Raw genomic sequence first — 28,000 nt, forward strand, 5'->3', positions numbered from 1 at the left:
GGCTATTTGATGTGTATGGGAGTTTTAGTGGTTAAGGATATGATTGCAAGCCTGTGGGGTTTTTTTCAAGGCTTGGTAAAATCAACCTTGTTTTGTGAGGTTGGTTTGATTTAGTACTATTTTGTGACAATTAAGGAGTCAATCATGGAAAATATATCCTAGCTAATTAGAGACCCCCCCCCTTAATATGAGATTAAATAGATCCTTACAATCCTTTGGGAGATTATACCAAAATTGCACCTATCTGATGCATATTTAAAAAAAAAAACAGAAATTAGTTCATTTCATTATTAAATCTTCAGGTAGGCGGTAGGTATAATTTCCCCAAATGCCTGATGGACTCCCACGTAGTAGCTTCTGTGATGAGAAAGTGTGACTCACTCAGCCTACGGATGAACTGTTCTTTGTCATTCTGTCATCATTTTGAATGCGGCGGGCTTCGACTTGGATAAGTCTCCGTAAACCTAAGTGGCTCAAACCATATCTTATTTAGAAGTCTTCGTATCGTTTCCCAAGCACAGGAAATCAGTGGAATTTAAATTTCGTTTTGGTCCCTTGTAAAACCACCGTCGTTCTCTTTATTTGGAACTTCAGGAAAATCACCTAGGGTAACATAAGAGTAGAAAGAAGAGAACCACCATTTATCTCTGACCCCACGCCAGGCACAGCACTACGAAGCTTGCATATTTCATTCATCATTTGTCCACTCACAATGCCAACCCGCTGACACTCTTTGGGAAGTCACAGTCAAGAATCAACACAGCACTTGTGAACAAATTCAAGTTTAAAACCCACACAAATACATTCCTATTAGCGATATGCAAAATATTACCTGCCGCAGTGTGAAGCAGGAATCCTTTTCCCCTCTGGCCAGTCCCCCAGAAGGACACACATGATTGACATTTAGGTTTTGGCTCTTAAGAACAAAGGGACAATGTATACAGTCTGTTTCCTTTGATAGCAGCTCTACTCTTTGTGTCTTATTTCCCCTTTAATGAGAAATCTCTTCTTTGTTTTCAAAATCTAGGCGTACACATGCTTTGCCTTTTTCTTCCACGACCTAATTCTAACAAGTATCTTCCAAATGTCTCTCCGATTTCTCTGGAAAGAGGACTCACCCGGCAAACTTACCCTTCGGGATGAATTTATCCCTACCAGAGCTTATCTCTGCTCTTTGAGATCTCATTTTTTTGGAGTTCCTTTCCCAAGAGAGAGGCCTGCTTGTAATTTAAGCTCGTGCTAAACAATGATATTTCCACATGTTCTCAGTTTAACACGTGAAAAGTGTTTTATTTTGTTTTCTAACCTGACACAAATTTACTTCTAAATGAATCAGGAAAAAATTGTGGGATTTTTTTTTTTTTTGAGATATAGCAGCACAAGATGATATTACTAAGGATGTTTGGTTTATAGTTAACTTTTGTGCACAGACCTCTGCCTTACATTGGAAATCTTTCCAGTAACTACTGACTCAGACTCGCCAAGAGTTACTAAATAAAGGCAAAGGTATCTTGACTGAGGGCCCAACTTTATGTCAACTCTTCCCTCTGGCAACTTGCAGGAGCCTACATGTCACAAGTTTAGGGCTTGGTCCAAGATTTCTCTTCCACAGATACTGGCTTAACTTCGGGACTTTTCTATTTCCTCTGTCAGTGTGCCCAAGCCTGTGGTTTTACTCAGTATGTGAATAAGTATCTCCAGTCCCTGTTTCTGGGATGATAACCATTCAGGTGAATAGGGGAAAGGTACACCATAAACTGTTGACTGAAAAACACATACTACGTAAAAGGGCACTAGAATCTTCTTCAATTTTTCAATGAAATCTAAAACACTTCCAACATTGCTTCAATTAATTATTGAAATCTAAAGAAACAAAAAGGCCCGAGAAGACGTTTATCCCAATTATTTGGCTTATCAAAAGAAAATCATACAAAAGGGCCCTTTAAATTTTCTCAACAGTTTCTCACCACAGCAGAAGTTTGTTCTTCTCTTTGCCTGGAAGGCTGTGTCTCTCCATATTCACTTTCTAAGCATTGCAGCCCGTGTTCAGCACTCCCTCCTGCCACACAGGTAAGTCTTTATTCTGTCCACCTGTTCTACGAGGCCATTTCTGGCTAAGGCTTCTCCCTTCACACCAGACTCGGGACATAGGACACTTCCAACCACTCTCTCCCACCTCCCTGGAGGGCATGTAACCCAGAGAAGCCAGCCAGGCACCGTCCATCCATCACCACTTGGTTCCCAGCCATGGGTCCTCTACCATAGAGGAGTGTGCTGGACATGGGACATGTGGAATTAATTGTAGCATCTTTAGGCTACAACCTAGCAAGTTACTAAATGCTCATCTGTGCTCTAGGATCAACCAAACGTTCTGCCATTTCACTACAACCCTCTGCCTGTGCTTGACTCTGCAGGTTGAAAAGGAAACTACGTCTCCCTCACCAACCGTAGTTGAATTCTAGTCCCAAAGCTTGCCACTGTACCAATATCATCCTCCTCAGCACATTCTATGCTCTGTGGTGTGCACTCCCAGCTGCTTAGCTCTCCTGGGAAAAATTCAGATTTGGTATATCCCCTTACAATGCCAATAGTCGTGACGATCAAACTTAGAAACCCCAGCGACTTAAGATACATGGGAAGTCACTTCTAATTCACATCAAATTTGATCTGCACCAGGGAGAGGGGGGTTAGGGCACAAAAGCAAGGGAGCCTCTACACCAGGGAGGGAGTCAGGCTTCCCAGCAGGGGCAAACTGCCTTCTTCAACACAAGCTTCCATGTTGCCGACATCCAACTTGCTGGATGGTATGGGGTAGAGGCGGAGTAGAGGACCACCCAGGACATTTTTATATGCCAGGCTTCAGAGTGGTAAATATCAGTCCCTGGCCATGCCTAATGACAGGGTAAGAAGACACAGTCCCTCTCTGAGCTCAGGGGGAAAGAGAGGCAGGTGAAGTGAGAAACTGACCGATCTATAACGGAAATTTAACTGTCACATCAAGAATGTTCTTATTGTTTTTGCTCTAAGTTTCGGTGCCTGCTTGGAGTGCCCCCCTCCCCCATGTGCAAACAACACAAAAGTAAGCAAACAAAATACCAATATTTGTTCTCAGCTCCCTTGTCTTTTGTTTTCCCTGGCGCAATACAATAAAGACAGCCTCTTTGCTACTTGAAAAGGGCAAAAGGAATGATGGGCACAAGGAAGAAATGGGCAGTCAAATTTCAATATAGAAAAAATATTATCCTAGTACTTATATATGCACAGAGAATGCTTAACTTTTGGGTGGCTTTTATTTCAACGGAATATTCCCCTGAATGTCTGGCTTCGTACCGTGAGCTGGCAATACACTGAGCACTGTACATAAATTATTTGATTGAATCCTCTCAATCCCTGGGTAATGGGCACACTTATTACTTCCATTTTTCTGAGTGATTGAAATGACTTGTTGAAGGTCCAATGATCCTCCTTCCGGTTTGGCTTCCTGAGGACCCAGTATCTATGTTGGAACCCTTAGAACCGATATATCTTGCCTATAGAATCAGTGAGCTATTGTATTTCATAATGAAAAATATTTCACATGCTCTAAGAAAGCAGGTGTTTTAAAGAGATCCAGGAGGAAACATTTTCCTAAGTCAAGGTTTTGTCCCATAACTGCTATTTTTCTCATAAATGAAACACATGTTTACTGTAGAGTACCTCCTTCCCATTCAGTTGTAAAAAGGAAAGTGTTAATAGCATTAATTATGGCCTCTACCCCCTCCCCGAGGCTAACTAGAGACAAGTCTGGGAGAGAACAATAAATAAAATGCCTCAAACAAATGGAAAGGAAAGGAGACATGGAACCCAGCCTGAATGTTTTCGCTCGAATTGTATATGCTTATTAAGGATCCTGATGATCGGGTAGGGTTCTGTGCACGAGGAGGGAACTGAAAAAGAAGAAAGGATGATGGTGAGGTTGGGGGGAGGAGGGGAGAAGCGGAGGGTGGGGGGAAGGAAGGAAGGGAGAAGAGAAGGTCTTTGAGGAAACCATGGGAAAAAGCTCAGAGGTGAGGAAATAAAATCAGAGCTGGAGGCTGAATTCCACCTGTGGAATACTGGGTGATTACTGTTGACCTGTGGTGAACGATGTTAGGCTGAAGACAGGAACCAACAAGTACAGACACGTGACTCCGGAGGAGTAAATGGTACTTGTGTAAGAGTGGAGGTCCAGACACATATCAGCATAAGGGTACCATTTCCCCACTCAGGACACTTCAACTGCCTCTTTTTTTTTTTATGTTTCAATTTTTTTTAAGTTTATTTATTTTTGAGAGAGAGAGAGAGAGAAAGAGAGAGAGAGAGAGCAGATGAGGGACAAAAAGAGCGGGGGGCGGGGGGGGAGAGAGACAGAGAGAGGATCCCAAGCAGGCTCCACACCGTCAACACAGAGCCTGACGGGGGCTTGGTCCCACAACCCTGAGAACGTGATCTGAGCCGAAATCAAGAGTCGGACCCTTGACCGACTGAGCCAGGCAGGTACCCCTATTACTGATTAACAGATAAAGAATATAATCTTACCTACTAACCTTTAAGTCAGATATCTTTTGTCGCAGGGGATTGTTGCAAAAACGAACTGGACGGATATATGGGAAAATATTGTCTAAACACTAATGCTCTTTAGCAATACCTGTCTCATCTCCCTTTACTGGGCCAATGAACCCGTTTTCTCCACCAAACACCTCTAGCATGTTTATGCCCGTGTAACTTTCTGTTCACATCCGCAGCTATTTACAAAGTTAATTACACATCAGCATAAGAAATAGCTGGTTGCCTGTGCGAGGGGAGTTCGGATTTGAGAAGTAAGTAGATAAGACTCTCTGTCCACCTTTCATCAGATCATCTGGAACTTACTCCTACTTTTGAAATCTAATTCTCCTTAGACCTCTGAAGCCAGGCAGAGCTCTCTGTCCCTCTTACCCTTTACAGGGCTGTTGGTATTTAGTGCTTGTGTCAAGACTTTAGAATTCTAAGCATCTTGCGTATATAATCCCTTAGATCTGAGTCTGATATTTGAAAATATTTGATTCGGTTTTTAAACTCTTTTTACCAACATCCGACTGTTCATCTGCTTTTCTGTCTTACTCTGCTGGGATGAAATTTCCTTGAATCTCATATTTCCATATGAGATTCTCATGCTGAAATTGCTTGTATCTCATATTTTCTACGCTATCACTTGTGCACATGAGTGTGTCTGACACACCCCGGGCACAAAAACAGAAGATAATTGTTGCATTAGGACCTGCCACCCCCATGTGTTCTGCTCACATCCCTGGAGCAAATAGCCCAACACACTCATATCAGTCCAGTTCATTAAGGTTCTTGTCAAGAAAACACGGCTAGCAAACAAAGAATCTTACATTTGAGCAACACCACCCTTGTCCCAGAATCTTTTAGCAATGCCATGAGGAGGAAGAAAAGAAAGGTGCGAATGATATTGGAAAATCAAGACAGTAATAACGCATGATCAGATATTTAAGACAAAGCCGCTGGAAGGCCACGGGTCCGCTAATCAAATACCGGTAATAGGAAGAAAGAGGGGAATAAGGAAGAAAGGTGCTGGGGAAAGACAATGGCCCACTAACCAAATGTGAAGGTGAATTAGGAGAGGTGATTGAAGGTAGAAGATCAAAAATGAGAAAAGGAAAAGGCTGGAGCAGTGGAGGGGAAAGAATTAAAGTCAGTTTCAGCAGCTATGGTTCCAGTCTCAGCTGCACAGACCATGGGCCTGGTGAGCCTGAGGAAGCCTCTTCGCATGGTGAAGTCAAACCCTGTCAACTACTCAACGGAGGCAGCATCGGTTGGTGGTCCATGCTTAGTGTTTTGTGGGGATATGTGAGAAACTATTTTGAAAACTGGAAGTGGCTTTACGGGTGTAGCCTTATTATTGCACGTGTTAAGGTTCATTTTTTCTTCCAAATTAATCGTCATGGAGCCTGTGTCTTCGCCTGTAATTGCTTTTCTTTGGCCAACAAGGAGCCAAGAGAGATCAGTGCGCATGGAGTTGCAAAGTGCACCTGTTATCGTGTGTGTCCCCATTAAAGTTATGTGCGGGGCACCTTGGTGGCTCGGTTAGTTAAGCGTCTGACTCTTGATTTTGGCTCAGGTCATGAGCCTAGCAGGGCTCTGCACTGACAGCTTGGAGCCTGCTGGGGATCCTCTCTCTTCCTCTGTCTCTGCATTTGCCCCACTCACTCTCTCTCTCTCTCCCCCAAAAATTAATAAATAAACTTAAAAAAAACATAAAGTTTGAGGTTCCTGGGGCTCAGTTGGTTAAGTGTCCAACTCTTGGTTTCAGCTCAGGTCAGGATCTTATGGTTCCTGAGTCCAAACCCTGCGTCCAGCTCTGTGTTGGCGGTGTGCGGTCTGCTTGGGATTCTCTCTCTTCCTCTCTCTGTCCCTCCTCCTCTCTCTCTCTCTCTCTCAAAGTAAATAAATAAACATTTAAAAATAAAAATAATGTTATACATGAAATACCTACACAAAGAGAGACAGTAGGATTAGGGATAGGAAGACTTTTTTTTTTTTTTAATGTTTATCCATTTTTGAGAGAGAGACAGAATGTGAGTGGGTTAGGGGCAGAGAGAGAGGGAGACACAGAATCCGAAGCAGGCTCCAGCCTCCGAACTGTGAGCACAGAGCCCGACGTGGGTCTCGAGCTCACGAGCCGTGAGATCACAACCTGAGCCGAAGTCGGACGCTCAACCGACTGAGCCACCCAGGCGCCCCAAGGATAGGAATACATTTTTAAGAGAGGAGCAGAACCTAGCAAAGTAAGACATAATAGTTCCTGTAGCATCTCTGTACCAATCTGTAGAATTTGCAGTCATGTCTGTCTTGTCTTTACAGTAAGTACTTCTAAGACAGCGCTAATCCTTACAAATCGTGCTGTGATGTAGAGGGCGGTATAAGGCATTTTACAAATGAGGACACCAGGACTCCAAATCTGCATGTATTAAAAAATATTGATGTGCTTATTATTTCCCGGCCCTGAGTCCACAGTGTTAAGTAATCTCACAACGATTCATGGGGTAATATACACAACACATGAATAATATTATACACAGCATATAGGTGCGGGAAGACATATATATATATATATATATATATATATATATATATATACACACATACATGATCATGAATATCTAAGTAAATACAATGAACATATGAATGATGATGTTTCAGAGCCCAGATGTTATGCAGAGCATCAACCTGAGTGATGGGATAACATCAGACCAGGGAGGATTGCTTTCTACTGGTTGATCAGGGGACTGCTCTCTGATTTTGGAGCAAAGACCTGGATGAAAAGAGCCAGCCGTGTGAACACCGGCATTCAGATAATTGCAGGCAGTGGGGAAGTGAAGTGAGACGTCCTCAAGGGAGAAGCAACTGCCAAGTTTAAGGGATCTGCAAAGTGATATTACTGGCACTTAATAAGAGACAGGGAGGAAACAGTGACACTAACAGCAGAGACATGGGCAGGAGCCTGATCAGTTGGGCCACGTAAGGTGGCTGGACTTTTATTCTAAATCCAAAGGGAAAATGTTGGAATTTCTTCCAAAAGGCAGTATTGTGATCTGGTGTTTTCAAAGCTCGCTCTGAGGGCACTTGGAGGGCTCTGTCAGTTAAGCATCCAACCCTTGATTTTGGCCCAGGGCATGATCTCATGCTTCGTAGGATCGAGCCCGGAGTCGTGCCCCTTCCTGGGTGTGTAGCCTGCTTGAGACTCCCTCTCTCTCTCTCTCTCTCTCTCTCTCTCTCTCTCCCTCCCTCTGCCCCTTTCTTCCCATTCCTGTCCTCTCTCTCTCTCTCTCTCAAAAAAAAAGTCATTCTTTCCGTTGGATGCAGAAATTATTTGGGGATGGGGAAAGGCATGGAAGAATTGAAGAGAAGGGACGAGTTCGGAAACTTTTTTGGTAGTCCCAGCAGATGTCCATGGGGTGAGCCAAGGGAAAGTGCACAGGTTTGGTAGTCCCAGCAGATGTCCATGGGGTGAGCCAAGGGAAAGTGCACAGGTTCAGAGTATGGCCTGGAGAAAGAACCAGTAGATGGGCCACAAGGGGTTGAGGAGGGAAAGAACAGAACTCACGATGACTTTCTTTTTGGTCTGAACAGCACATGGATGGTGAAGGCATTTGGGGGAAAGGGCTGGAAAACGGATACCCAGCAACTCCGTAAATGATTTGCTGGACACCATTCAGATAGTAAATAGTAAATCAGTCAGAGCTTGACCCCAGCCTTGGAAAGTTTCAAGGAGGTAGACACTTCACCACTTGGTCTGGTGTAGAATAGATGTAACACACACAAAATGTCCAAGATTTGGAAAGACATCAAATTATGAATACATTTAATTGTTCACCTAGAATATGCTTTTATACACTTTTGTTCATGTGAGCAATTCTCCAATCGAAAATAAGTTATGAACATGTTCACCCCGGAGAACTTAAGAAAATCCAGTTCTGGTGCAAATGCCACATTTCAAAGACAGACTTATTTATTTTTTTTTTTAGTTTTAGGTGTAAGATGTTTCTCCATTATTGCACTTTTGCTGCAAAGTTTGCGTCTTTTAAAATACAAAGTCCGATAAACTTGCCACGTAGGTCATAGCAGAGGAAAGTATCAAGGGGCTAACACGGCCCGTTTTGGATAAAGGAAACTAAGTTATGCAAAGAAAATTGTAGTCAGAGTAAAACTATAAATATTGACTTAAACACTAAAACATCTAAGCCAATTGGTGGCCCAGCCCTGGGCTGCTAGAAAGGTTCCCACACTTCGAGCTTAGTGACAAATTAGGGTACGTGTGGCCAGAAAAAAAACTTCCTTATGGTCTAGTATTACTTTAGGTGAATTATGGGTCTCATTTTTCTTAAGCATTTCTCACCAGCCACCTAGAGTTAATGGTGAAGTGTTAGATCATGCATCCAGGTTGCATGAGCATTTAAATTAATTGAATTACATCGAGATTTACATGATTTAGAACTTTCTAGATTCCTGGTTAAAGGCTCTTCATCCTTCAATGTAGCCCAACCCTAACATTTTAGGATTCTAGTTTTAGATCATTATGGAAGTGAATTTTATTTATAACGATCACAGAGACAGACCTAGGGACCATTTATTCAGTAATGAAAATAAATGAATTCAGAGGCACCTGGATGTCTCAGTCGGCGGAGCATCTGACTCCCGATTTTGGCTCAGGTCACGATCTCACAGTTTGTGGATTTGAGCCCCGAGTCGGGCTCCACGCTGACAGCACGGAGCCTGACTGGAATTCACTCTCTCTCTCTGTCTCTGCCCCTCCCCTTCTCACACTCTCTGTCTCTCTCAAAATAAATAAATATTTTTTTAAAAAATACAATAATGGGGCGCCTGGGTGGCACAGTCGGTTAAGCGTCCGACTTCAGCCAGGTCACGATCTCGCGGTCCATGAGTCCGAGCCCCGCGTCAGGCTCTGGGTTGATGGCTCAGAACCTGGAGCCTGTTTCCGATTCTGTGTCTCCCTCTCTCTCTGCCCCTCCCCCGTTCATGCTCTGTCTCTCTCTGTCCCAAAAATAAAGAAACGTTGAAAAACAAATTAAAAATAAATAAATAAATAAATAAATAAATAAATAAATAAATAAATAAATAAAATAAAAAATACAATAAACGAATTCAGATTTAAATGCTTAATTAAAAAATATAGTGCTTTGTGAAGAATAACAGGTAGCGTAACATAGATATATACAAAATAAAACATTTAAAATTAAATATGTATTGGGGCACCTGGGTGGCTCAGTCGGTTGAGAGTCCGACTTCGGCTCAGGTCACGATCTCAGGGTTCGTGGGTTCGAGCCCCGCATCGGGCTCTGGGCTGACAACTCAGAGCCTGGAGCCTGCTTCAGATTCTGTGTCTCCTTCTCTCTCTGCCCCTCCCCTACTCACACTCTGTGTCTGTCTGTTTCTCAATAATAAATAAACGTTAAAAAAATTAGAAATGTATGTATCATAATAGAATGAGATCAATTGATCACGGTGCACGTAGGCTTTTATTCTTTGTATCTGCCATGGATGAGAATAAAACTTCGAGGTAAAAATGACTTAATTGTTTTTCCTTAAATGTCATGTATTGTTGCAATCAATATCAACCCCTGCTTTATGCGGATGGTATGCCACCCTGAATATACGTCTGATATTCTAGGTAACGGGATACTTCTGAAAAAAACATGTCCAAGAACAATTCTAACAGAGAAGAATTTTTGAGGTTTGACTGGATCTGCTTTTCTTTAAGGGCTGACTAACTGTATTTGCCCTTATCCTGGTGAAGAGTTGAAAGGTACTTTTTCCCCCCAAATTAACGTATGGAAATTGGAAAATTAACCCTAAGCTTTTAGTGCAATGTTTTACTCTGGATATAAAGGTTGCGTGGGGCTAAGAGGAATGGGCCAGGAGACCTCACTCACTGGTGTGGCACAGCCCAAGGGAGGAAGGAAGGGAAGGGTCATGAAATCAGAGCCATCTCTCTAATAAACATGGCCCACGATGCATTTTTTGTATTTTCCATTTGTTCTCGGGGAGGCCAGTCATAAGTGGTCAAAAATGAGCATCAGAGGCTGGTACGGGGCATTTTCAATGAACATTTGCAGCTGTGGCTTTTGCACCCCCTGGCAGTTTGCCTGAGCCTACGTTTGGAGACTTGGTGCAAAGACACATCACCCCCTACAATTTCTTGACTGTGGCCTCCACCAGGAATGCTTTCTTTGAAATAGCCAGCGGTGGTTATCAAGAAGGATGGCGATGTCTGCTGTCTGGGTCGGAAAGCTATAGATTAATGTGTTGTTTTAAAGTATGTAATGTGCCCATAGGCTGTTGCGATAGCGAAATAAATCATGTGGGGAGGGGGAGATTCAGGAATGCGAGTGTGGGGGGAAACAAAGTATGCCGGTTGCCAAGGGAACAAAGTTCTGATTAGTAAGAGCAATATACTAACCTGTCCCACATAAATCTTCAGAGCCTTAGAAGAGAGCTTTCAAGTGGGTAACAAAGGTGGTTCACGATTTCTCCTTGACACTCGAGCTTAAGATCTCAATTAAGTTGTTGATGACACTTGATAACTTCCTTCAAGTGTGATAGTACGATTCTTGCCCCCCCCCCCAAAGGCCAACTAAATAAGCACATGTTTTGAAGTTTGGGGACAACTTCAGGGTACAATGAAAGAAGCCACCGCTGAACTTGGGATCAATTTTGACAGTGGATTTCTACAATAAAGTGAAAACATATTTCAGTCCAATTAGGCCCGAAAAACATAACGCACTTTAAACTGTCAGACTACTTTTAAAGTAGAAAATTCTAACAAATATCAGGTTAGGACTGAAGATTATATGGTGAAAAGCATTGCGAGGAAGCATAGTAAAATTATAATGTGAGTTGCAAATAAACTTAGTTTCATTTGCTCGCAGTAAATACATATAATTTATAGCAATATATTATTGATATAATAGGTGTTTTCCTAAGAACACACAGAAATCAGCTTAAGGAAGAAAAGAGGTCATTGAAATCTTTTAGGGCAAAAAAAAAAATACACTAAGCATTTAGATGTCAAATTGGAAACAAAACTACTTTTAAGAATATAGCCAGATCATAGAAATCATTTTTTGTAACGTGATGTATTGAGCAGGAGGAGTGGTAGACCCTGTTCTTTCACTAAAATTAAACACTTTTGGGTACTGTCTCCACTGAAAGGGGTATTAGAGTTTTAGCGTTCATTGTTGGCATCCCGTGGAGGTTGCCTGACTGGAGTATGTGGGAGACCGAGAGGACAGGCTCTGTCTTATCTACCGTTAGGTTTGAACATGCCTTTGTGTAACCTATTTTTTTAGGAATGGCTTTGTTGAAGTTCCCAGAAGGAGCCTTGGGGTAAATAGCGTTGCTTATTGCTACTATCCATCTGATGATAAGGATGAGTTTGGATGTGAAGAGGACATTTCTCCCCTTCAGATCAAACGAGACGCAAAATCATGACAGCTTGCAAGGCTAGCCAATATCTGTAGGAACAAAAGAAAGAGAAAGACAGCAAGACAGGGGGAGGGGGCGGACGGGCTCAGGGCCAGTTACGAAGCCATGTCTGATACTGACGAGAAGTGAATGATACTCTTAGGGGTCCAAATCCCTGGGACCGAAGGACACTCAGAAATCAGGTCTGACTCTTTACTGTCCCAGGGCCCCCCTCTGTTCTGGGAGAGAAACTAAAAATACAAGCTGTGCTCCAGAGAACACACATGAGGGGGACCGCCCTCTGAGAACCGAACAATACCATAATGTTTGTTTCTCACTCTTTTGATGGGTGTGTGTGTGTGTGTGTGTGTGCATCCCTCACGTGTGTGCGTGTGGGATCCCTCACGGATAAGTGCTTTGTTTGACATTTCGGGCATACAATATCCTTTTGTTACCTTGTGGTCTCCACAGAGCCAACGTTTATGGTCCCGATCTGTTCTTTAGGTCCTTTCCTTGGCCGTCCTTTGTTGTTTGAAAAGGCAAGACATGGCTGAAATTGTTTTCAGTGATCCATGTGAAAAATAATGGATAACTAACTGGAAGCATTTGATGTTGTTTTACCAAAGTCAGTTAAGATCTCTAGCTTTAATCTCTGAAGGCAGGATTTCTTTCATGGTAAGGGATCTGTGCCTATCTACTTGGTTTTTTTTTTCTGATATGTACATCTCTCTGGATGTCTCAGAAACATTGGGACATAAGACTTTCCACATCATCAGATTAATAAAAGTGCTGGTGTGAGTGAAATGGGATAAGTTAATTTTAGTTCTAATTTGAAATATCGCATGAAGTTCTTTTGAGCGAAAAAAAAAAAAAGAAAGAAAGAATAAAGCTGTCTCTGGGTACCCTGTCTCAGGATAGAAATTGTTTTGGATCAATGTATGTCCATGAAAGGAAAGATTATGCATTCTATTTCTAGATTTAAGAGCCATCAAAATTCAAAGCACAATATTGGGCCTCTAGAAGATGTTTACGTAGGAAACAAAAATGTTAATTTATCTTGACTTTTGGCAACTTGTAAAACAGAACCGTAAAATAAATAATAAAAATGTGATATTTTTCTAGTATGCTGTAAATATCCAACACAGCTGAGCAGGACCTCCTTGCAAGTTATGCACCCACATGTTAGAGTATTGAGCTTGACTTAAATGCAAATATCACAGAACCCCACTCAACTCTGATTTAGAGGCCAACACCGTGGGGAGTTTTTAGGATGCACCTCACCAAACTGAGGGATTATACCATGGAAAGGGTTATGTGCGATCCAGGAAGCAGGCAGTCACGAAATGGGTTAGTCATTCATTGCTGGTACTTTCGGTGTGGGCTCTGCCCTGCTCTCTCCTATATCACATGACTTCATATCCGCTCACATTCTCTACCAACTCTCCCTTCCTAAGCCAACTATCAACTTCCTCTGGGTTATCTCTGCACTTTGGGAGTTTTGCTAACTTCTTTTGTATTCTGTTACCTGCTGTCCTTTTTGGTCCTTACGGTTTTCTGCATTTTTGATGCCTTTCTAAGCATTTTTGCATTTCAGCGGGGTTGATGGACAGAGCAGAATTGGATCATGCATTCAGCCTACCATGCTCCCTTCAAAATTCCTGATATTTGTGATAAAAATAACAAATCTTTCTCATGATTGCATAACATACACCCCACCATTCCGTTCTTTTCTTTTTGCTTGTGATGTGGAAAATGTTTGGGGATATGATTTTTTTTTCTTTTCATCACAGATTATTTTCTTTTCTTTATTGTTTCAAGGTGGATCGAACAGTTACATAACTTTTCATTATTTTTAAACGTATTAACTCAAATTTAGCTGCGATATATTTTGGTTTACTGCGTAAACTGAGGTACCAATTTGAATTATTTTTTTTACTATTTTTTTTCAAGTCATTTTACTTGAAAGAAAATTCTTGGCATAATGTTCCAGTTTCCAGTCTAGTGATATTTCTATTATATTTACTTATATATTATGAATCCTATTTTGACCTATTACTCTGATGATCTTTCTAGGAGACCATAGCATACTTTATATTATAAAGAAATCCTAAATAGGAGTGTGTGGGTGGCTCAGTCAGTTAAGTGTCCAGCTATTGGTTTCAACCTCAGGTCATGATCTCACAGTTCATGAGGCTCTGTGGGCAGCATGGAACCTGCTTGGGATTTCAATCTCTCTCTCTCTCTCTCTCTCTCTCTCTCTCTCTGCCCCTCCTCCACTCAGGCTGTCTCTATCTCTCTCAAAATAAGTAAATACACTTAAAAACAAAGAATTCCTATATAGACACTATGTTCTAGGAGACTCTCCTTTTTTAAAAAAAATATATACTAATGCCCAGAGTCTAACCTTTCCTTTCTATTCATTTTTAAAGTTTTCTTGATCATTTTGTTTCTTCGAAAGCCTAATTATCAATTTTGCATTAAAAATTTCACTAAGCTTTTGTAGTTAACCTTGAAACATAGAGTGAAAACATCTTTGAAGACTGAATTTCATTTCTATTTTCCATGTAGAAAGGGAATTCAAAATAGCTGTCATAGAAAGAGGCAATCAAAGACGCAGCCAAATAAATCGGTGGGGGGGAGAAACATATTTTATGCACTCGGCACACAGTAAACTCATAAATATATTATGTCAAAATTATCTTATTTGTGTGCATGTGATTTTTATCCTTCTCATCCTGGAATACAGCAGTGGTCTCTCTTTTCCATTTTTTTTTTTATTTTCTTGCAGATTTCTCCTTGAAGTTTTGAGAAACAACTTTCCTCGTTTCCTTACAGAGGTATCACCTCGTGGTCATAGGAATTATCTGAGTGAATTTCACCGCAGAGCAAAAGGGAGTTACTGTTCAGTTGATGAAGCTCAAACTTCATCCTTATTTAATTTCTAAAACCCTAATAGGGGCACTAGGAGGTCCTCCTAACTGTATGTTGTTGTTTTTTTTTTTCAAAATTGTAATAGTAAGTATTTTAAAATTTTCTTGTGCTAAAAGAGGGTGCCCTAGTATGAAAAAAAAGGGAACACTTAAGGGTTCCTCCATTTGAGACTTAGATCTTCCTTTATTAACTGTAATTGGTTCTTTTTGCTCCAAACATGAGCTCATGTGGCAGTGAGCATCAAATGAGATAAAATATGCCAAAAAAAAAATCGGTAACACACTATGAGAATGTCAGCCGTTATTTTAGATTTTTAACAATATATTCGAATCAGAATAAAAAAGGCATAAATTTTGGTGTTGAATGAAAGATGGAGCCAGTTTAGGAAGGCACTAAATGCCAAGGGAGGGGATTTCGAAGGAACCAGGGTGGAATTCTGTTCTGTGTATTTTCTCAGAGTCCCACAAACGTCATCTGTAAATTTCTAGAGCAGACCATGCATTATTCCTCCCTGTCTGTTGGGCTATGTGAATGAACTCTCAAATGATCTCACGAGGTAGCATCATCGCCTCCCTTTTATAAATGAAGAAACAAAGGCGTTGACATGTTAACTAACTTGTTCAAAATTTTGCGGCTTTGTAAAAATGAAACTGTAGGGCAATCTAGGTATCTCTCCTCAGAGCCCACATTCCTAAGTGCTGAACCATTTTGCGTCTTCTTTGGCAATAAATAAAAGTGAGATCGGAAGAATTGTGGGTAACGTGTAGGAATCTATTGCATTCATTCAAGTGTAAGGACACGGTGGTCAGAATGAAGAAAACACGCCCAGGAGACGCATTTCAAGGCCAACATGGGCAAGATCTAATGATACGCTAGTCAAGAGAGTGGGGCAAAGAGATAAAATAAATTCAGGTATTGAGACTGCCTGGCTGTGCAGATAACAGTCACAGCCCAAGACGAGGGATTTGGACTCTAAGCTCACAGATTCGAGTTGTTCACATGCTCATTCTTATCCGCCATCGGAATGCTAAGTCAGAAGGCCCCTGGAGTCAAGTGAAAGCTGACAGAGAGGTCAGACCTTGGGATAAAGTCGGAGCTGTTGGCCTCATGGTGAGTGGCTAATCCATAAGAATAGAAGTTCTCTAAGTAAAGACCGAGGAGAGAAAATCCTGGAGGACCCACTATATATTCTTAAATACCCAGTTATAGGGAGGAAGACAGGACTATCAGATGTGACAGAGCAGGACGCCTCTGTGGCAGGAACTGTGATAAGCACAAGAGTTAAAGCAAAAAAGGCTTCCTCCTCTACCTCTGCTCATGTGTCCGGGGCTGCTGTTTCACAAGCCATTTGGGGATCCTGGGTGGCAGAAACTCTGCTTCCAGAGTCTCTCTAAGTGGAGCCTCTGTAGCTGGGTTTACATGAGTGAAGGCAATGGCATTTGCGCCATTGGGCATGGCCTCAGAAAGTGTAATCAAAAGTCATTTTAATGACGGCCCTACTGAAGGCCTTTGCATCAAAGAGCATGCGTTTGACAGAGTGCCTCATTATCTTAAGTGTGTGCCTATCTATTTGAAGAGGGAACATCCTCTGGACATTATCCGAGTGCACATCCAAAGCAAGTTATTTATACTTTAGTTATGTCTTTGTCAACACATTAGATATTTTTGTACTGTGATCTTTTACATGTAGCCGATATTTTAATTTTTCCATTCTCTGCGGGAAAGTACGAGTGTGGCATATTAGAAGGCTCATCCTCAGTGTGAGGTTACTGTCTCCATTACTGATGAGTCTCAGAGGTTAAGTAAACTACCTCTCTCCATTTGTAGGAGGTGGTGAGTGACCACCGATTACTGGATCCCACCCCCAGGAAAACTGTAGGGGTACTGGAAGGTTACTGCTCATTCAGATTAGTTACCATTCGGCAGCTAACAACATTTCCCCTGCATTACACAATAGAAAAAGAAGAGAAAACAGACAAACTAAAAATTAAAAAAAATATATTGTGTCCATCGAGTTGGAAAGAAAAAATAAAATGAGACGTAAGACATGAGGAAATAAGGAGAGCAAAAAACAAATTGAAAGATTTTATTAGGGAATAATATATAGCAATTAGATGCAATGGACTGAATTCATATGTGTCAACATGAATAGATCTCAAAAACACAACGTTGATCAAAAGAAGCGAGATTGGATTTGTGCATCACACCAAGGGTACAAAACTAGGGCAGCCAAGAAGTATTTTGAAAAATATACCAACTTTCAAAACAAACCAATAGTATTTGGACAGGAAGGACATATTTTAAGTATTTTAAGGTGTATTTCTGTGGAGAGGAGACAGTAGGATTGGAAATGCAGAAAAAGAATAGAATGGAATGGAATAGAATAGAATAGAATAGAATAGAATAGAATAGAATAGAATAGGTGTCCGTATAGACTGTACCATGTAAACTGCAGAATATCAGCAACTCTGTATTGTACCCTGAGGTCCTCAAGGGAATTGTTGTCCTTGTAGAGGCTGGTTGTAGACAACAGGCTTGAGCAGTGGAAACTTGATCAAGTCAAAATGGCCCACAGCAACCCCCTGGTGAAACAGGCCCATGAGGCAACTCACTGCAAAATATCCATATGCCCTAACTAACCAACGGGATACGTGCAAGCAGGTACAGTTACCAAAAATGGAAAATTCCATAGGCCCTCATACTTGTTCCCATTTCCCCTTTAATACATCTCCCACTCATTTCTTCCTTGCAGACAGCTTCCCCGCTGCCCTGCCCACAACTCCCTTGTGGTATATTCAGTAAACTTCTATCTCCTTTTTTCTGCCTCTTGTGAATTTTTTCAGCACCCAGGCCTCCTGCTTCCACCCAATGTTGTCTCACATTTGGGAACCCCCATCTGATCACGAGAGACACCACACTCTTCATTTAAGAAACATGAAAACCCTCTTCATTTTACAGTGTTCTCTAGATTATTTTATTTTATTTTATTTTATTTTATTTTATTTTATTTTATTTTTGAGAGCGACAGTGTGCGAGCAGGGGAGGTTCAGAGAGAGAGAGGGAGACACAGAATCTGAAGCAGGCTCCAGGCTCTGAGCTGTAGGCACAGAGGCTGACACGGGGCTCGAACTCCGGGACTGTGAATCATGACCTGAACTGAAGTCAGGTGCTTAACCAACGAAGCCACCCAGGCACCCCAATAGACTAAAATAGACTAAAATCTATGTTCACACTCTAGAACTCATATAAATTAAAGAAAACATATTCAGATATTTAGGCTTAATTAAAAAAAAATAAGATGTAAATAGTGTGGCTCTCATTAGACTATTTTAGACCATATTTTGCAAAGACTCTCACGAGGCCAGTAAAATGCTTCTCAAAGAAATTTATTTATAAGAAACAATGTGGTCCCATGATGCAAATGTTTCAGGAGCCACTGATGATCATGGAAAGGGAGGTAAGATGCTTCCTGACTAATCGAGCTTTCCTCTACCAGTATACAGACACACAGGGATGCAGGGAAGGCTAAGGAGCCTTTGCCCAGACCTTCAGGTGTCCACCCAGTGGAGATCCAAAATGGCGGCTGCGTCCAGCCCAGCACGTTTCCTTAGCAGGTGTTATGAAGCACCTGAGAAGACGTGGCATGTTACCTGGTGAGTGGTTCCCTGACAGCATTCTGCAAACTTATGAGTAAATAAATGGGATTTGTTTATGAAAGCCTTTAACTGCTTTGCCTAGGTTTCACCACTCAGGACTTGACCATAACAACAATACTGCCATCTTAAAAGCAATTCAGGCCTGCAGGGTTTTCTCAGGGTCTAAAGCAAACTGAATTCAGATAGAGTGAGGGGATGGGCAGGAGGTTCCCATTGTAAGGACTGGGCTTCTGTACAGGATTCAAAGTTTCAGGAAGCTCATCTCCTTGTCTGATCTGCGTCTGATCCCCTTTGTTCTCTCTCTTTGTTCTACCTTCTCCGGGATGATGACGTGCCTACTTTTCTATTGCGTCACCCCAATCTCATTTACCTAAAGACTTTATATTGCTCTTGTTTATATTCCCCAATCTTCTTTATTGAACCCACAACTCGAGCCTTGTCATGCTTACAGCATATTTGCTCTCTACGTGCTCTGGGGCATATTACAAATCCTTCCTCAATTGTCTGACAACAAAGTGTGCCACACCCAGACTTCCTCTCTTAGTCCAAGCATCTCCCTTGGATTCGGTATATATTGTGTGATGTCAGTTTACAGCGGCTTCGTGTGCGCTACATGTCTGGATTTGAAAAGACAGACACCTTTTATTTCCATCTATTATATTTCTTTCACATGGTTTGCAACCTGTTTACTGAGTATCGTCCACACTATACTGCACTACACTACTCTGCCATGACTTTGAGATACAAGATGTCTAAAGTGTGTGATCTACCCACTGAGACTCTGAACATTTGACCCGCATTTCACTTAGAGTAAAGCTACAGATTTTGCTTTTTGCCAAAATTGGTTTTTATGCGTTGACCGATGAGGAATCTGTCACAATTTTCTTTCTATGAAAACTCTGGACATAATATTCCTTTTTTACAAAAAATGTTTATTTATTCATTTCAAGAGAGAAAGAGCACAAGCGAAAGAGTGGCATAGCAAGGGAGAGAGAGAGTCCCAAGCAGGCTTCATGCTGTCAGCACAGAGCCTGATGTGGGGTTTGATCCCACAAAACATGACATCATGCCCTGAACCGAAATCAAGAGTCCCACGCTCAGCTGAATGAGGCACCCAGGTGACCTTGGACATAATATTTCTAAAGATGAAGTCAAATTATGCATCAGTCTTGTTTTTTTTTTGTTGTTTGTTTGTTTGTTTGTTTTAATATGCTTCCCAAATGACAATGACAAGTATCTAATTGGCTTTTGGGTAGTTGAAGAGGGAAGCCATAAATATTAGGATGGACCAAGAACTACACTTAACATCTTCTGCTTTGCCTGTGGTTTCCCCACATGAACTGAGGTTTCCATCTTGCCAACTCCAACTGCAAATTAATTTAGATTACAATTGACATTTAGGGTCGAAGAGGGAGAGGGAAAAAAAAAATCAATGGTATGTGAACACTGAAACCATAAATAGTAACAAGTGGAAATCCCAAACCTCAAATGTTTTTGAAGCATTTTGTAAAATCCTGCAAAAACATATGCAAGATTACAATGTACAAAATAATCACGGAAGGTTGGTATGTGGGGCTTAAACGATGGGACCACAAGGGGAGTTTTTTTTGTTTGTTTTTTTTTTGTGTGTGTGTGTTTTTTTTTTGTTATTGTTACTCTAATACTTCAAGGTAATTCCTGGCATAGAAAAATATGCATATGTTTAAGAAACAAGAAAAATGTGCTTATTTTATTAGGCTTAATTATCAGGGAGAACAAAAAGCACTTGGAACTTTTTAAAAATGAATTCATCTCATTCACCAAAACCAAGAGCCCTGAAATCACTTCTAGATTTAAAAATGCCTTTTTCCCCCTAAGATCAGGGTACCGATTTGATGAATGTTCTCAAGTTAATCACCCATATAGGACTTCTTGAACATTACTCTGACATTGAGTGCTGTCTGTGTAACTTAATGTTATAAAACCTGGAAGGCATATTTATAGCCCAATCCAGATGGACCAAAACAAAGTACAATTATTCCTTCAAAAGCCGACCTTTGCATACAGATTAAAATGGATTGCTTCCAAGTTTCAAATGGAGAAATGGACTCCATTCCCCAATTGTCGCGCATTCATTATGGCCCTATTCGACTTGGTTTTGGGCAGTGCTAATTAGTGACATGTCTGTATTAAAAGTTGGACTCCCAGCCTGATTTGCAAAGTGGCAGGAGGAAGAGCTGTTAGAAAACTAATTACAGCTCTTCGAGATTGTGCGATTTTAAATAGGCTGTGGATTAAGTGGTTTCACAGAATCAAATGAAAATGATTTTACTACTGACAGCGGGCATTCCCATACAAGGATGGCAATGTCTGTGTATTTGGCCATTTCTAGATAAAACTTATGCTATTCTAGTCACCTTGGACAACTCAAAGGGAAGTTCTAATCTCGATTCCCACCAGGATTGGGATATAGAGAGGAAATGTGTAGCCTCTTTTCCTCTTTCATAATTTTAAAATGAGCAAAGATTTATTTTAAAAAACCTTAATCTTAAGGACTTTGTGGTACTCATTTTGGTGTGTTTACAGAATCTTGTTTCCTTGTCAATTTCGTTACTATTACTGGGTGCTATGAATTCTTTCCAAATGTTAAAAACATAGCTTTTAACTCTCATGAGAAAGACCGTATCCCAACTATTTATTTTTTTTTTCAACGTTTATTTATTTTTTTTTGGGACAGAGAGAGACAGAGCATGAACGGGGGAGGGGCAGAGAGAGAGGGAGACACAGAATCGGAAGCAGGCTCCAGGCTCTGAGCCATCAGCCCAGAGCCCGACGCGGGGCTCGAACTCACGGACCGCGAGATCGCGACCTGGCTGAAGTCGGACGTTCAACCGTCTGCGCCACCCAGGCACCCCCCAACTATTTATAAAAGTGTTGCCGGGGCTCAGGTAGCTGAAAAGATTGATATCTCCTCTCAGTCGTGGGGCAGCCTGGAGATACCAAGTCACGTTTTTCTGGTGTTGGAATCTTTTATTAGGTCTAAAACTATTTTTGCCTTGATGAATCTGATTACACAGTCCACCGTCCCCAAAGAGAAGACAGCACAATTTCTAGGAAGCACGATGATGTTGGGATGTACAATAAATATTGATCCCATTCGTAAGCCAGAACAATCAGGTTGTAGAATATTATTGTAAGCAGACTTTTTGATATCAACTGTTGAGGTGGGTATGTGATTTTTTTTTTCTGATGACCATTCTTCCACTGTGTTATACAGAATCTCCCTTCATGCTACATAGCAGCTACTTTAACTTCTTATTGACATATTCCTTAACTTTTCAGCCCCTCTAAGCTAGTAGATCAATCTTTCCTTGGGATTCAAGATCTGCCCTGTTCATTTTACAGGGTCTCCCTTATTCCCCATGGCAAGCTCTTCCCTTTTTCCACACTATAGTCCAGCATGGTGGTTAATAGTGACCTGGAGGTGAACTGGACTTGGACAAGCTACAAAGCATCTCTTCTTTTTGCTCTCTTTCAAGGATGGGTTCCATCATGGTAAGGAAAAAGAAATGCAAAGAAGGAGAAACAGTTGGGTATGGTTGGAGTGGCTTCCTTTGTTGGTGAGGCCTGATACTCCAACATCTCAGCTTATGATCATCTTGAGTCCTGGGGTGGTTCTGATGTATCCAGTCGGGGAGATGCTCATGCCCATGGCATTTTTACCTTCTTTCACATCTTGTCTTCAAGTTACCTCCTTGCCAGTGACACCAGGACATATTCCTAAAATGTGTAACCATTTCCCATCATGTAACAGAGGTCCATAAAAATCAATAGCCCATGATCTCATCTCTTCTAGTTGGCTATATCTGATCTACAGCCATATACAGACTCATGTTCTGGAATTCGGACAAATCAGAAAAATCTGTGGGTGTGAGTGGCAGAGATTGGGGTGGACAAGGAGGAGAGAGGTGGCAACGGAGAGGCAACAGAGTCCATAGGTGCTGAGAGTTATTGGGTCTCAAGCTCTTTTCCCCTAATGGTCCCTCGACACCCACCTCCCCTGGTTTTCTTCTCCCTTCTCCCTGGGAAGGGGCAGGACATCTGGTTTCATAACTAAGCAGACATCTATCAGATAACACAATGCAAGTTTTCAGTTTTGCTGGTTCTCTACTCTTCGTTTGAGATTTGATGCCCCTTCCACTCACATCCTTGGCTTTGGCGAAAGGTGAAAAACAAAACCCTCCTCTACTCCCCTAGCAGGCAAAGGCTAGCCTCTTCTTAGCAGTACTTTTAGAGTGACTTTTATCTACTGACTATGGAGAAGCAGGAGGTGATAGTGTTTGATGTTTCCCACACATCTTTAACTGTTACACAGAGAAAATTCGTTTTCGTAGTCTACTGGATTAGCCGTAGACTAAATGAGGGCTAAGATTGTTAATGTTGTATTTTTAGCATTATTATTTTTTTATTTTTTTAACGTTTATTTATTTTTGAGACAGAGAGAGACAGAGCATGAATGGGGGAGGGGCAGAGAGCGAGGGAGACACAGAATCGGAAGCAGGCTCCAGGCTCTGAGCCATCAGCCCAGAGCCCGACGCGGGGCTTGAACTCACGGACCGTGAGATTGTGACCTGAGCCGAAGTCAGACGCTTAAACGACTGAGCCACCCAGGTGCCCCTAGCATTATTATTTTAATGTATTTTTAAAAATGTAATAGAAGGAAGTTAGACGCTTAAACGACTGAGCCACCCAGGTGCCCCTAGCATTATTATTTTAATGTATTTTTAAAAATGTAATAGAAGGAAGTTACTAAAATTTAGATGTAAGCATATTTCACTTTAAATTTATATCCTAAATTAATTCCATAAACATTACTTGAGTTCCTGCTATGTCATGGTTGCTCAGAAGATTCCAGATATGTGGAGATAATTAAGAAAAGACCATGCTGTCACGAGTCTCAGAAGCTGAAATTTAAAATATTGTGTTCTTGTGCAAAAAAAAAAAAAAAAAATATATATATATATATATATATATATATATATATATATATATATATCCAGTAATGTTTTAAGGATGAATACAGAAGCATTTTAAATGTTGCATTGTGGTGAGTTATACATAGTACATGTTACATCAGTGCTTCCCAGATTTTAATATACATTTAAATGATCTGTTGTTAGGTTAAAATAGATTCCAAATCAGTAGGCTTGGGACAGGACCTGAGACTCTGAATTTCTAAGAATCTTCTGCTGGTCTGTGTAAGATACTTAGAGTAGAAAGAGCTTAGAAAACCCCATGAATCACATTTCTTATTTACGCTGAAGGGTACCTAGGAATCTGTTTGGGTGAATCTTATTCCCCTAACACTGTCACCTACCCTAAAGGAAGAGAATTCTGACAGGGCGTGATTTTAAGACTTCTCATTACTTACTAAAAAATGAAATATAATAAGCTTAAATGTACAGAGAGGTCAAGTGACTTACACATTATCAGAGAGTATAGTGGCCAAAGTTTCAGGGTTTGCCCTGATGACTAGAATCAGCCAGATATTCAGTTGCAAGTCTTGTGTTGCAACCTTTCAGGGGCTGTTAGCTGAAGTGCAGAGAAGTGAACTCACTCCCCCATCCCGATGATGAATGGCCCAGGAGGTCAGCTGACCATCCATCTGGGGTTGCGAGTCAGACACATTTCCTTGTCTCTAAAGTAACTTGATACGGATGCTGGGAAATCAAAATATTGGCATTTGGCCCCATTTAGCGTGAGAGAAACTTAGGGGAGTACTTGATTCTCTTTTATTTTAGTTTTCAATGTTCTTAATCCTGCTCTCCCCCCATCTTCTTTTTGAGACCTATGAGTTTGGCCCCCCTGAATCTCACCATTCTGATGAATTCAACTCGCCCTTTTAGCATATGCATGAACTCCAGAAAGCCTACCGGATTCCATCCACTTGGGAGCCAATGTTACAGCAATTGTACATCTCCCCCCTGCTGCTCGTAGGGTCTAAAGTCCAAGCTTGTGGGTGTGTTTAGCCATTAAAGGATTTTACAATATAGAACAAAAGGATAAAAACTCAATTGCCAGAATAATTTAAGACCTTTTCACACCACTTGAGCTAAATACCCCCATCTTGCAATGGTAAGTTCTAGGGCAGTTAAATAAAACCTTCGCCTTTTCAGTGTTGGAGGGTATGGAATCCCAGATGATTTCTTTCCCAAAGGAAATCATTTTAAGGGCCAGGGAAAAGGAGACAACAGAAGTCATACTATGGTCTTGTTACATAAATCAAATATACATTTTTCTGCCCAAACAAAAATTTCAAAATAAATTAGTGGCTTCCAAAAACGTGTACCACACACTCAAGTTGGGGGGGGGGGGGCAAGGTCGATATTAGTGTGCGTCTTGAATGCTTAGCCTCAGTCCACCTCTAAAGTATATAACTTTCATCAAACTTCTACCCAGTAACGGCTTCTTTATTGTAGGAACTTTTTTATGGGTTTGAAATGTTTTCTGTATGGTTAGTGATCCTAAGTCAAACTTCCCTGATTGCCACTTTATGTAAACTATGTGAAGTTTGAACCACTAGTAAATCAAAATTCAATCCCTTTTTATAAGGGTCTGGACACCTCCATATTTCAACTTAGTTTAAATCAATCACCTCTCTCAACATTTTGCCTCTCTATAATTTCTAATACCTTTAGCCTTCAACTATGTCCTGGCTGTCATTTCTAGAACTGACCCTCCCACTCAGTTCTTATCTCTATCTTTCACATTTAAGACTGTTCTGTAAAGTCCATAGTTTATAAAGTTTCATTAAAAAAACAACAACAACAACTCTTAAATGCTGTATCAGAACTATTTGTTTTTAAACTATAGCATATTTTCCAAGCAGTTTTCCTCTTGGTTTTGTTTTCATAGCACTTCTGTAGCCAAAATAATATAATATACAACTTACATTAAAGCATTCACACAGAAATGTTAACATGTATGCAAAAGTTATATATACATTAATGCAAATTTGGAATTGTGCTCACAGTTCCTAAATTAATAATCTGTCCCAAAGGATACTAAGACCTTGAAATAAGACACATATGACAGGTTCCAAGGAGGCACTCAATAATATATTTGGGGAGAAGGTTGAGTAAAGAAGAGAAGACAAAGGGTAGATTGTTTACACCATTCTGCTGAGAACTTGTGTGCATGCATGAACAAGTTGAAAAGGTAGTTTGGAAAGTTTTGGATAAGCGCTTGAATATTTGGAAATTAACTTATCAGTGCTCGCAAATTGTGGAACCTTGTTTCAGAAAAGGGCTTGAAGGCATCTACCTACGCATTTCCCATTGTCATCCCTGGAACAAAAACTCAGATTTACTTCAGATCAATTCGGTACGTACTGGTACAGTCGTGTGGTTTGGGGCTTACTTTATGAAACCAGAAACTTTTCACCTTTAATTACCAGAATTAATCTAAACTTCAAGACTCCAGTATAAAATCCCCACCTGTCCTATAACATACAAATAAGAGACTTCTAAAGCCATGCACCTGTCAGAAGTTACTTTGATGATAAAATGATAAACTAGACAAAAGAATTTATGCTTCTTCTCGCGAACCTAATGAAGTAATAACAGTTGTAGACACTAAGATATTAATCTTCTAGAGGGGTGTTGTGGGGTTTTTTTTTTTCCATCCCCTGGATGAATTTTTGAGTATATGAGCCTTTCTGGTTTCAAGGATTCAAGTTTTTGATGTGCGTGACTGAATCTCATTCCTAAGGTACTTTAAAAGACTAAATACACCGCAATTCAAGAAACAGGTGTGTTTCAAGGTTTCAAGTGGAGAAAAAGGTGAATTTGAAGTCTTCCTCATTGTCCTAACTCTGCAGGTGACTTACCAACAAACCCCGGAACTTACATACCGAAGAAAGAAAACAGGCATTTGCATATATTTTTAAATCATTCTATTCATTCATTCATTCATTCATTCATTCATTCCCCTATCTATTCATGTATTCTGTTAGTCATTAATATACTGCTAGTTATTTTAATAGTCTTAGTCATAAATCATCCTTTGTGTTTCAAGTACTCTGTTGGGTACATACAAAGTGAGGCAAACTTGAATAAGCTCTTACTGCAAAGAATTTACAGTCACATAATAGCAAGGGGATGTTCTGAGGGCTCAGAACATGGCATCATGCAGCAGGTGGAATTTTAACTAAGTTAGGAGGCATGCGTAAAAAAGTGACAGGCAGACAGGGAGGAGATGATATTCCCAGGGAACAGCATGATTGCAAATTCGCGATTAAGGTGCAAGTCCCAATTTGAAACTACGGAGAGGAGATCACGTAGAGGGTTGGAAGAAAAGTACAGTCGGACGGATAGTTGGATAGTTGGAAGTGGTGTGAGGTGAAATTGCGGAGGACAGAGTGGTGGTAGTTCCTGATATTCTTTCCTTATTTTTTTTCCCCTTTCACTTTCTTTTTTTCAATTTTTTTAAATGTTTATTTATTTTTGAGACAGAGAGAAACAGAGCATGAACGGGGGAAGGTCAGGGAGAGAGGGAGACACAGAATCCCAAACAGGCTCCAGGCTCGGAGCCGTCGGCACAGAACCCGACGCGGGGATCGAACTCACGGACTACGAGATCGTGACCTGCACTGAAGTCGGACGCTCAACGGACTGAGCCACCCAGGCGCCCCATCTTCCCTTTCACTTTCAATGCCTAATATTTAACCTCCTCCTCCCTAGGGAAGCAGAAAGTATGGGTGGTAGCTATCAGACAAATTTGGCAGGGAGTGGATGTCACAACTGATCTGGGGTAGTTTGGGAGTCATGATGCTCTGAGTGTTTATGCCCAGGTCTCACTTACCGCTTCAAAGACTCTTCTAAGGTACAGCCGGAAACAGTAGCCAGGTAAACATGAAGGCAGTCTTATTCAAACTGACATTTCTCTGCACGTCCCTTTGAATGTCAGTCCATCAAGCAAAATCCCTGGGCACTTTTCTTTTCATCTTCTGGATGATGATTATAATCTCCATCCATACAGTTGGTTGGATCCATGGATTTCCTTTAGAAATCAGTTCTATAATTCTATGACCATTTGTTCATAGTCATTCATCGTGAATATGAAGAGAAGCGACATTTCTAAGATACTTAATCTGACCTAAATGATATGATTCACTGTTGCATAATGTGGAAAGTGTCATGAAAAAATTTAAAAGATTTTGAAAGGGGTAAAAATGAACATTAGGTGCCCCGTTTAGCACACCTTTCTACATTAACTCCCCTTTCATGGTCTTTGAACTTCTTAAAACGTTGCATAAATACTGTGTACTATATACCGTCAATATATCCGTGCCTAATAGTGATAGTAACGCAAACAATTGTCGTCCATAAAAATGCAAATATTTTCAGGTGGCGATTCAATTGACTATT

At 40.9% G+C, this 28,000-nt stretch overlaps 1 long non-coding RNA gene across 2 annotated transcripts; it reads right to left on the reverse strand.

Annotated features, from left to right (window-relative positions):
• Positions 1–274: 274 nt before the first annotated feature.
• Positions 275–28,000, reverse strand: LOC109499098. 2 transcript variants are annotated; one of them, XR_002156234.3, is made up of 2 exons: positions 27,435–28,000; positions 275–603 (listed from the first exon to the last, which is right to left on the reverse strand). It is a non-coding gene; the product is annotated as an uncharacterized LOC109499098 (long non-coding RNA). The 2 variants fall into 2 exon arrangements; XR_002156233.3 differs by lacking the exon at positions 27,435–28,000 and adding an exon at positions 833–1,252.

The sequence above is a fragment of the Felis catus genome, chromosome A1 (assembly GCF_018350175.1).
Source record: "Felis catus isolate Fca126 chromosome A1, F.catus_Fca126_mat1.0, whole genome shotgun sequence".
Classification (NCBI taxonomy): Eukaryota; Metazoa; Chordata; class Mammalia; order Carnivora; family Felidae; genus Felis; species Felis catus.